This window comes from Elephantulus edwardii, unplaced genomic scaffold (genome assembly GCF_000299155.1).
Source record: "Elephantulus edwardii isolate Elephantulus edwardi_28Jun2011 unplaced genomic scaffold, EleEdw1.0 scaffold00150, whole genome shotgun sequence".
In the NCBI taxonomy this organism is placed as follows: domain Eukaryota; kingdom Metazoa; phylum Chordata; class Mammalia; order Macroscelidea; family Macroscelididae; genus Elephantulus; species Elephantulus edwardii.
The window spans coordinates 3,518,771-3,531,155 of NW_006399900.1; the positions used below are offsets into that span (position 1 = coordinate 3,518,771).

Here is a 12,385-nt window from a genome sequence, read left to right on the forward strand (position 1 = left end):
CAGACTTTCCCAATGAAATCTGTCTTTTGATTTCCTGGCTACTGGTACCAAAAGTGTTGGCTGTATTGTGGAGCCAAGCAAACTAAAGCTGTTAACAATCTCTTTCTCTTCACTGTCTATCATCCTACCACCAATCAGGCTAGTGGTGAGAATCTTTGATTAGTTGATGCTAAGCTTAAATCCATACTGAAGGTCCTTGACCTTCTGTATTCTGTAGCAAGCACTTCAGGTCCTCCTCAGTTTCAGCAAGCAAGGTTGTGTCACCTGCATAACACAGGTTGTTGATGAGTCTTTCTTCAATTCTGGTGTCACACTCCTCCTCATCAAGCCCAGCCTCCCGAATGATCTGTTCTGCATAGAGATTGAAAAGTTGTAGAAATGGCGAACAGATTAGTAGTGGTTGCTAGGGGATAGAGGCTCCCAGAAGAAAGATCGGAAATCAACTCTTGTGCAATTTACTGCCTCAGAAAATCCACCAGAAGGCCAGTTATGGGTCAGTTCCAACTCAACTGTACATAACAAGAGGGAACAGGGACCAGATAAAGGAGAGGTGGATGGGCAAAAGATATGGCAAGACTTTTCACAGAGGAAGACACTGAGGTGATCAACAGACACATTAAGAAAAGCTCAAAATCACTGATAAGAAAGATGCTTATCAAAACCACAATGAGGTAACATTTCAGCCCAGTAGCAGTGGCAAAGTTTACTAGGGCAACAAGCAATGAATGTGGAAAAGATGTGGAGAGGTAGGAACTTGCATACACTGTTGGTGGGATTGTAAAATGGTCCAACCACTCTGGAAGACAGTTTGGCATTTCTTTGAAAAGTTGAACATAGAAACTCTGCATGACCCAGCTATTCCATTACTAGAAATACACCCCAAGAAAATGAGAACTGAAAAACAAAGAGGTTTGTACACCAATGTTCGTAGCAGCATTATTCACCACTGCAAGAATATGGTGGTGGTGGTTGTTACATGCCGTCCAGTCATCTGTGACCCTTATATACAGCAGCTCTGAACCCTGCCCAGTCCTGAGCCAGTCTCACTAACTCTAACACACCAACCCCTGGCAGTAGCCCAAGTCACTGTATTAATCCATCTCAGCTGGAGTCTTCTTATCCTGCACTGTCCCTCCACCCTTCCAAGCATGATGTCCTTCTCCAAGGACTGGTCTCTCCTGGCCACATGCCCAAAGCATGTGAGATGGAGCCTCAAAATCTTAGCCTCCAAGGAGAAACTTGATTTCACCTTATCCAAAACAGACCTATTTGTTTTCCTGGCAGTCCATGGTATGTTCAAGACCCTTCTTCAGTATCACAACTCAAAGGCATCAATTCTTCTTCTGTCATCTTTAGTCACTATCCAGCTTTCTGATGCATAGCAAGTAATTGTGAAGACCGTGGCCTGGATTAGATGTACCTTAATCTCTAGAATGACCTCGTTGCTTTTCAGTACTCTGGAGAGGTCCCTGACAGCAGATTTTCCAAAAGCAATTTGTCTTTTGATTTCTTGACTGAGTGTTGATTGTGGAGCCGAACAAGTAACATTTGTTAACAACCTCAACGTCTTTTCCATCTATCACGGTGCTGCCAGTTGGCCAGTGGTGAGAATCTTTGTCTTCTTGATGTTAAGTTTCATGGAGAAAGCCCAAATGTCCAACCACAATCAGATTGAGAAATTTTTGGTACATTCACACAATGTAATACTATGCAGCACACAGGAACAACTACTTTAAAAAATACTATGAAACTTGGGAGAGGCTGCAGAACATTATGCTGAGTGAATTAACACAGTCTCATAAAGAAAAATATTGCATAAGACCGTAATTATAAAAATAGATGGCAACTAGTAAAATATGTATGGGAACTCAAGGGACGAGGTGGCACAGGGGTGGGAGCAGAGGGGTGAAGATAGTCTGGTAGGTGAAGGGAGAGGGGCAAGAAAAGGGGAAGAATCTGGTGAAGACAGGATAATGATGGGCAAGGTCCAACAATGACCGATTTTATGAAACATGATGCATGAGAATGATTGTATGAAACAGTGTGAATGAAGAATATTGTGAAATGTACACGAACTCTGTAAACAAACCAGTAAAAGGAAAAATTAGAATCTCTACATCTTCATACCCAAAGATCGATTTAGATCATCTGAGGTACACACAAGAGATGGTCCTGTTTTTTTAACGAGCTCCTTCAAGTGACTTTGATGCAGCTGTACCAAGACCCTCCCTTAGAGAAAATATAACCTAAATTAATTTCATAAACTGCTTAATATCCCTTTCTCCTCAACCTCCCTCTTGCAGGGGCTTATTAAAGTATCTATTAGCAACCGTATGGAAGAGGGGAGATATAAAACAATTACAAATGAGCCAAAAGACACTAGACTCAACTTTAATTAGGCAAAAAACGGAATGGGCTGAGGGAAAAAAAATGAAATAGGAGTCACCGGTCAAACGATATAAAACATTTTCCTGGCAATCATCAAAGATTCAGCCACATACACACATCAATGATTTTTTTTTTAAGTATGTTTTCTATTAAGACATAACAAACCAAGATCAATTACACTAGAAGTTAACTATCCTTTCAGAAGTTAACAAGGGAGTTTGGAAATCTGTGTAATATTCTTGTATTTATGGCATTAATACTATGTTCTTCTCCACAAATGCTGGAAACAGTATTTTACTTCTGGAACAAAGAAGTAATAAAGGAAAGTTTAGCTGAGTTACTAATCATTTTGATCTGCTTTAGTGCTAATTCAAAAGTCTCTGAATTGAAATTCTGTGGTTCTGGTTCAAGTTGCTTCAATGGAAAAGAGTTTTCAAAAGTCTTCATTCTGACTTAAAGTCCATTTTCAAAATAAGTTAATACTTAAAATCTAATTCCAAATAACATTAAGTCAAAGGTCATTCAAGTTTTACTTTCTGGTAGAAATTCATGTTTTTAATTGCAGCCTTCAGCACTTCAAACTAATATCTAATGAAATACTTATCATCTATGCTGTTTTCTAAAATAGTTGGCATCTCAGTTGATGCCTTATATTCAAGTGTACCTTAAAATTAAATAGTCTTAAGTTACACAGCCTCCTATACTCAAAGAAGGCAGCTGTCATTCAGTTAGGGAAAGTGAAACCCTAAGAGATACAGTCTCTATGTGGCCAGATTCCTTTTATTTTGAGAGAAGATAGAAATCCAAAATTTAATATGTATCCGAATTTTAAATGTTGACAACAAATTCCAATCTTAAAAAACCAATCTAGGAGATAGCCAAAACTCATCTCCTTTTCTTTTGCAATACTGCCCAACATCACTTTGTGAAAGGTAAGGTCTTAAGGTTCTCCAGATACAAAATCCAAGCTTTAGTAATAATGCTTTAGACTCTCAACAGCAGCAATGGTGTGCAAAACAGGTCTATGACATAAATGCTAGTGCTAACATATTGCTTTGTAGCAATAACATGCTACTTTGATTATTTGAAATACTGAATACTCTTGTTGTTGTCATGTGCTGTTAAGTTGCTTGTGATTCATGGTGACTCTATGTACAACAGCCCTGAACCCTGCTCTTTCTTGGGTTCATTTCATTGTCTCTGATGCACCTACCCTCATTATCCCAGTCACCGAGTCAATCCACCTCTCTTGCACTGTCACTCCACCCTCCCAAGCATTATGAATACCTCCAAGGACTAGTCCCTCCTTGCAACATCACCTAAGTATGTCAGAAGGAACTTCAAAATCCTTGCCTCCAAAGTCCTTGAAACAGAAGTAGCCTGGTTTCACCCTCCCCATGACGAACTTGTTTGTTCTCTTAGCAGGCCATGGTATAGTCAGTACTCTTTGCCAGCACCACAACTCAAAGGCATCAATTCTTCCATCATCCTTAGTCACTCACTGCCCAGTTCACGATGCATAGCAAATAACTGCAAAGACCATGGCCTGGATCAGGTGCACCTTAGTCTCCAGACTGCCATCACTGCTCTTCAGTACTTTGGAGAGGTCCCCAACAGCAGACAGTCCCAATGTAAATAATCTTTTTATATCCTTACTGCCAGTATGAATCAAGATTGTGGAACCAAGAAAGTTGAAGTTGTTAACAATCTCAATCTCTCTGCCATATATAATAATGCTACCAATTGGCCCAGCAGTGAAAATGGGTTTTCTTGACATTGAGCATCAATCCATATTGACGGTGGAAGTCCTTCACCTTCTGAAGAAAATGTCAGAAAAAATCTCAGCTCCTCCTCAGTTTCAGGAAGCAAGGTTGTGTCATCTGCATAATGCAGGTTGTTGACGATGCATTTTCCCTCTCCAAGCCTAATGCCACATCCACAAAGAGCCCAGCCTCCAGATCTGCTCCACATATAGATTGAAAAGGTATGGAGATAATACACATTTCTATCATACACTATTCCTGATTTTGAATGATGTAGTGTTTCCTTGCTCTGTCCTAATGACTGCTTCCTGGTCCAAGTATAGGTTTCACATAAGCACAATCACGTGTCCTGGGATTTCCATTCTTCTCAGTGTTAGCCAGTTTGTTTTGGTCCACACAGTCAAATGCCTTTGCATCGTTGATGAAACATAGACAAGACATTCCTCTGGTACTTTCTGCTTTCAGCTAATATCCATCTAACATTGGCTATAATATCCCTAGTGCCATGGCCTCTTCTAAACCCAGCCTGCACATCAGGCAGTTCTCTGCTGATGTGCTATTCCAGTCATTTCATTTTTTTTTAAATACTTTTGAGCAGAATCTTGCTTGCATGTGATGCTAATGATATTGTTTGCTAATTTCCACACCCTGTCAGGTCAACCTTTTTTGGAATGTGAACAAAATTTAGCCAGGTGGTTGTCCTCCAGATTTCTTGGCACAACCTGGTAAGCATGTTCAGGGCAGCTTCTGCTTATTGAAATATGTTGATCGATATGCCATCAATTCCTGGGGCCTTGTGTTTTGCCAGTTTCTTCAAAACAGCTTGAACTTTCTCCACCAGCAATGCCTCTTGATCACATGTTACTTCATGAAATTCTTTTGTGTCAGTCAATTCTTTTTGTTATAGAGACTCTGTTTACTCTTTCCATCTCCTTTTGATGCTTCCTGGGTCTTTCAACATTCTGCCCACAGACAGCATCCTTAAGTACTGTTAACTCGAGGCTTGCAGCTCAAGAATTTATTCTTCAGTTCTTTCAGCTTAAGAAATGCTGAGCAAGTTTGATCCTTTTGATCTTCCAAGTCCAGCTCTTTGCACATTTCACTATAATACTTTGCCTAGTCTTCCCATGCTGCCCTTTGAAATCTTATGTTTAGCACCTTAACAGCTTAATTCTTCTCTTGCTTTGGCTTCTCAGTGCTCTAGTGCAATCCAGAGTCTCTTCTGCCATCCATTTTGGTCTTTTCTTCTTCCTCTGTCTTTATAATGATCTTTTATTACTTGCTACTTAAAGATAAATTTAGAAATAAGCTGTCTTATAGATCCAACAGAGTGTGGAAAATATCGAACAATAATATCACACACAAGCAAAATCCTGCTGAAGGCTATCCAAAACAACCTACAGAGAAATGCCAGAAGTGAAAGCTGGGTTTAGAAGAGGTTGTGGCACTAGAGATTCCATAGCCAACGTCAGATGGATCTTGGCAGAAAGCAGTGTGTGCCAGAGGAATGTCTTAACTGTGTTTCGTAGATTATGTAAAGGTATTTGACCATGTGTCTCATAACAAATTATGGCTAATCACTGAGAAGAATGGGAATCCCAGAACACCTGATTGTGCTTATTCAAAATCTATACTTGGATCAGGAAACAGTCATCAGAACAGAGCAAGGAAACACTACAGGGTTCAAAATCAGGAAAGGAGTGTGTCAGGGATGTATCCTGTCTCCATACTTTTTTTTTCCTTTGCTTTTGTTGTTCTTGCGTACTGTCAAACTGGACCCGACTGGCACAGGAGGAGACGGCCCCTCCTTCTCCAGCGGAGCATCTGGTGGATTCAAACCATGTGCCTTCAGGATTGCATATGCAGCTTCTGGCCGCTAGGCCACCAGAGAGCTCCCTCATACTTTTTCAATCTATACACAGGACAAATCATTTGGGAGGATAGACTTTATGAGGAGGAATGTGACATCAGGATTGGAGGAAGACTGACCCACAGCCTTGCTCACCAAAACCGAAGAGGACCTGAGGCATTTGCTGCAGAAGGTAAAAAACTGCAGTCTTTGGGAAGCGCCCTTTCCCAAAGCTCCAACAAGATGGTGGAAGTGGAGCAGAAAAAGAAACGGACCTTTCGCAAGTTCACTTACCGCGGCGTGGACCTAGACCAGCTGCTGGACGTGTCCTACGAGCAGCTGATGCAGCTGTACAGCGCTCGGCAGCGGTGGCGGCTGAACCGGGGTCTGCGCAGAAAGCAGCACTCGCTGCTGAAGCAGCTACGCAGGGCCAAGAAGGAGGCACCTCACTTGGAGAAGCCGGAGGTGGTGAAAACACACCTGCGGGACATGGTCATCCTGCCCGAGATGGTGGGCAGCATGGTGGGCGTGTACAACGGCAAGATTTCCAGGTGGAAATCAAGCCCGAGATGATCGGACACCACTGGGTGAGTTCTCCATCACCTACAAGCCCGTCAAGCACGGCCGGCCTGGCATCGGCGCCACCCACTCCTCCCGCTTCATCCTGCTCAAGTAGCCCTGTGACTATAAAGGTCGTGGATGTTTAAAAAAAAAATGCAGTCTTCAATACAGATTGATGCTCAATATAACAAAGATTCTCACCACTGAGCCAATAGGCAACACCATGATAGATGGAAATTTGAGATTGTTAACACTCTTGGCACCAGCAGTCAGAAAATCAAAAGATAAGTTACACTGGGAAAATCTCTGTAAGGGACCTCTCTAGAGTGTTAAAGAGCATCTCTGTCAGTCTAGAGACTCAGGTGCACCTGATTCAGGCCAGAGTCTTCACAATTATTTGCTACACATCAGAGAGCTGGACAAGATAAAGTGTGACAGAAGAATCGATGCCTTCAAATTAAGATACATTTCCTATCCAGAAATGTCAGCTCAGAAAAGAAGACCAGTCCAGGCACCTCAACACCACAGTCAAATTCAAAGACAATCTAACTCAATAGTGCACTTTCTTTTTTCTCCTTGGAACTACAAGTTTGTAGTCCAAAACACACACATAGGACTTTCAAAGAAGTACAAGTAAGGAAAGAACATCAATAGTCAAGGTAATATGAGAGGGGGGAAAGAGAGCAGAGATAAGAAGGGAAATAATTAAAGAATAACAAGAATTTAGTTGCAAATTCAATAACCAACTGTTACCCACATAAAAGGGAGCCCTGATGGCCTAGTGGTCAAAAACTGTGCTGAAATCCCAAATACACAAATTTCTAATTCACTAGCTGCTCCATGAGAGAAAGATGGGTAATCTTTTCCCATGCAATTTACTGCCCCTTGAAAATTCGCTGGAAAGTCAACTATGGGTTGGTTCTGACTTGACAGTACATAACGAGAGTGCTATCTTTTACGTTCTCAATGTAATCGCTGAGTTGAAGACCATGCAGGTACATAAGATCAAGTATTAAATTTTGAAGAAATTCTAGAATTCAGATGGATAACATTTACAGAATGATCCTTAGGTGCCTTAGTTATCTAATGCTATTAAAATAAAACTATAAATGAACAACTTTCAATAACAGACATTTATCCTCACATAGTCTGAATTCAGGGTGCCAATTCAAGCAGAAAGTTTTCTCTCCCTGTTGGGTCTAGGAAAAGGTCTTTCAGTATCTGTACACCTGGTATTCTTTGGCATCTCAGCAAAGCACCTGAGGTCTGTAGGACATACTTCACTCCTGGTTCTTGTTTCTTGATAGTAATCAAATAGTCCTCCTTCTGCTTAATTCTCCCTCCTTTTATCTCTTGGAAGATTATAAAATCAGCATGGCCAGCATGAGGGGCTAAGGTATCTGACCTTCACTAATTCCTAAAAGGGAAACAGTTCCCATCAACAACATCCACAACATAAAACCAATTCCTATGAGGTCATACTTTCTTCTATTAATTCCAACACTAGCTGTCCGTCTCAGGGTTCTCCACTGCTCACTCCTTGTGAACATCCCAAGTTACGGATTTATAACACACATGCTTGGGAGGGTGGAGGGATGGCGCAGAAGGGGAAGACCCTCTATGAAGTGGACTGATTCAGTGACTGGGGTAATCGGGATGGGTGTATGAGAGACAGTGCAATTGGCACAGGACAGAGCAGAGTTTAGGGCTATTGTACATAGGGTCGCTATGAGTCACAAGCGACTCGACAGCACATAACAACAACAACAATCACAAAACAGAGCATAATTATATGAGAACACAAAACAGACAACAATCACAACACAACCTAGCTAAGATTCCATTTTCAGGGAAACCAAATTCAATTCATTGTAATTAAACCAGAAATTTGCTCAAGTACCCCGGTCATGAACACAGTAAGCCACCTGCCCAGCCTTTGCTTTCCATCAGCTGCCCCACCTTGTTCATATGCCATGTCTCTTTACCTCCTTTAGGGCACAGAAAACAACTTCAAGGGTGGGTATCTACCAATTACACTGCTCTTTGGCAATTAATATAACATTAATAAAGACTGGAAAGTTCAAGAATCAATGGATTTCAACTAAAAGGTTTAAAGAAAGCTAGCCAGAAATAATTTCAACTAAGCTTAAATGAAGTGTCTTTCATTCATTAATACAGAGCCACAGGGCATATTTAAAGATGAGAGGCTCAAATTACCTAAAATGTGTTCCTAGGGAAACAAAGAACTTTCCATTTTCACTCTGTTAACTACTCTTGAAGGACAGAAAGCAATCTTTCTTTTTTTTTGGTATTCTCTTCAAAGCACTGGCTGGTTTACAGACATGATAAAAGTTCACGCTGTGGTTGATCAAAGTTGGAATGTCTGAGATTACTCAACTCAGACAACTCAGAATTCTATATAGCCAAATAGTTACAATGCTCTACTTTTAACATGTGCTAAAGTAGTATTTTAGCCATCCTGGATTAGATTGAGAGGATATTTATTTGCATCACACTCTGTGAATGCTTAAATTAAATATTCTAACAGTTCCATTTCCTTAACTATTCAGTTACACAAAAGAAAATGTACTTTATGATGGAAAAGAAATCAAAGTATCAAAGCTCTTCTGGAAAAATCACAAAAAGTAAATAAATACCAGCATTTGCTCATCAGAGTATTTGTGATCTCGCACAGTCTATCCTGTCCAAAACTGAACTACACTTTTATCTTCTAAAAAAAATTCTTAAAAAGTATTGTATATCTGGACTCAACTCCTTTCTAAAAATAATATCCCTAACACAAATCAATAAATAACAAAACTAAGCAGAAAATTAACATCATGAAGAGTCCTGTTTTCATAGTTTTATTTTGTTTTCAAAGTCTCAGAGTTGCAGTACAAAGAATTACTTGTCAAATAACACAAATCTCTAAAATATTGGCCTCAGAAGACCTGCACATCTGAAATAGTTCTAAAGTTTGTTTTAGTTGGAGTTTTACAATACAATGTTCAGGAAGATTTTAGCTCACATGGTACATGCAATTGCCTGTTCTAAGAGAGCTACAAAAGAAAAGACAAGTATAACTTTTTCTCTGGTACTGAAATATTTGGCATTCACTTCTAGTTCCCTTCAATCCAAGTAATTACCCCTTTTAACCACGTTGGTAATAATATAGACATACCACTTAATAGGAATCTAACACACTATGGAAATAGAGTAACTTCAGCTGTGCTTCTACCAAATGTGAGGATGTGGTTACAACTAAGGGAAAAATGAGTATTACTAATTGAAAAGTCCATTATTAACTATGCTTCCTTTTATTAAAAAGACGTAAAAGTCCACTAGAAAATGCTGTTAACATGAGCATAAATTCCAGGAGACAGAAACATGTCAGCAACTGTAAATTTTCTGCAAAGCCTTGTGTTCTACCCTACAGGAGGCTAGACTCCAGTAAGAACGTCTGCCTGTCAAACTGACTAGGAGAGTAAATGGCCAATGAGATTTTTGCGAACCATGGTGCTTCAGATTCAGTGTTAAGCTGTTTATCCTACTGTGTAGTAAGATATGATCGTTCCCTGCAGTAAGACTTAGTTAAAATCTCCTATAATAACTAGATGGAGAGATGAAGTAAAACAAGATTTAAGGTTTGATATTAATGAGAATTCTTAAAAATCATATAACAAGTTTCTTAATTCAATGAGGGTTAATTTTATTAAACACAATGTATGGGAATGATTGTATGAAACATAATGTATACAAATTTTGTATGTAAACCAATATTTTAAAAATATCATGCAACCAGTTTCTTCCCTTTTCCAGACTTAAAATCTAAAAGTAGTCTTTCAAAGCAACCACCACAAATCAGTGTGTGATTTTGATGAATGTGCACACACATACACAAAACATTTCAGTCCAGATCTTTCAGTATCAAATGCAAACATAAATACATAAAGTAAGTGTTAAATTTTAACTTAAAGCCCCAAATGATAGAGCTCCAAAAGTACAGATGTATTAACTGAATTCTAATCTCATGTCCCCTAGTAATAGAGAACTAGAAGACATTTACACTCAAAAGTCTGAATTGCTTCCAAACAGTAAAAAATATGGATGGCCACCTGTGTACACTCTATTACTCTGCCACATACAGCTTTAGTAAACTCAAGAGGGTATTCCAGAATGACCTGTATTATTGGAAAGTGACAATTCCTAGGGCAAAATAAGGGCTTACACATAAAACTGCATGTTCCTCAGAAAGTGCTAGAACAGGGTTCTGACCATTATCTCTTACCCTAATGAGCGAAAGTACGTGATAGGGCCCACATAGCGAATCAAGAAATTAACAGACAAGGCTGCAGTAATTCATGTCCCCAGCAGGACAAAAGAAAAAATAACAATCTCTGTATTCAAATACTTAGATTTAGCTAAATACTAATACAGAGTTTTAATGTGGTATGGAATGCAGTAACATATGTAGGGGTTTTTTTATCTTTCAAAAATAGAAAAATCACTGCTTCTCAATTAAGTAGGTAATTTGTGCTAGAGAGCACATTTAAGGTCTTTGGAACAGATGTACCTAATAGGTAAACACAACCAGTAAGTTACAAGTTGTTCCTTAAGTACTTAAGGCAACAATCAGCATCAGTACTCCAAAAGTGTGTTAAAAAGAGTGTAACTTACTTCGACTGTCCCAGGCTAACTGGGTTCTGTCTGCTCCTTCTTTTTCTGCACATGTCCACCCACAGCCCGTCTTCTAATTAAATCAGTGCTCTACCAGCAGAACAAGCAAACAAGTTGCCTCCCATCTGCGTACAGTTCTTCAGGACACACTTCCCTTGGTCAGAAGATGGAAATTCTTGGGAGAGGTGATTTTCTCTGCCTCTTCACAAGAAGAACATGGACACTTGGCAGGATGCAACTCCATGAAGTGTAACTGTGTGTACACCTCAAAAAATAAACAAACAAAAATGCAGAGAAACATAAAGACTCCATAAACAGCTGGATCACATAGAAATACTGAAGCACCACTGGGCATACTGCTCAACAGACAGGTAAAATGGGACCTTTGACTAAAATAATCAATGACAGTAAGTTTAAAAAAAAAAAATGAGCCTAAAGGGAAAACTTAAGTTTTATGTAACAAAAACATTTCAAATACTACAAGGAGAAAAAGGCAAACTGCTTTCCTTCTCAAGCATAAAGAACCCCTTCTTCCACTTCACGTTACTGAAAATAAAAGATATCAACAATAAGAGAAAATTGAGAGTCTGAAGGGCGGTGGGTCTGAAATCAGAATCACCAGACACGTTACAGTGAAGAAGAGCTTGTGCGTATGTGAGTTAAAGGTGACAGACTGACCTGGCAATGTCAGTCCCAGGGGGAAGGGGAAAGCGGGGGAGGGGGGACTAAGGGGCCATGCAAACACTTAGCTACTCTTTTTTCATGAAAAAATGCTGCTTCTAGGGGGAAAAAATGTGCAAAAGAACAGAGAAACTCATTTATTTTAATAAGAATTTTAATCTCTTAATAAACAGAAGATATTTAAGCCAATTTTCTTAATTTTTTTAAATAAAAACACAGGACGTAGTGAAGCCTATGCTCACAGAGAAATTTTCCAAGCAACCTGCTTCAAGTTTACAGACAGAAAAGAGGACTAGATGAGACCTTCCCAGGGGTCCCTGACATCGGAAATGTCACACAATACCCCTTGACCACTGAACCTTTAAGGACTAGCAAGCTTTATGCCAGGCTATCTCGAAGGCAGTGAGCTCTGGTCAACCAGTCTGTAGGAAGCTGCACTGCTATCCTTATCCTGAATGCTGAGTTT

General features: G+C 39.7%; 1 protein-coding gene and 1 pseudogene across 1 annotated transcript in view; one reads left to right on the top strand and one right to left on the bottom strand.

Annotated features, from left to right (window-relative positions):
• TASP1 (taspase, threonine aspartase, 1) overlaps positions 1 to 12,385 on the bottom strand; it is a 310,532-nt gene that overhangs the window by 276,885 nt on the left and 21,262 nt on the right. The window lies entirely within an intron of this gene.
• On the top strand, positions 6,244 to 6,676 carry LOC102864510 (annotated as a pseudogene).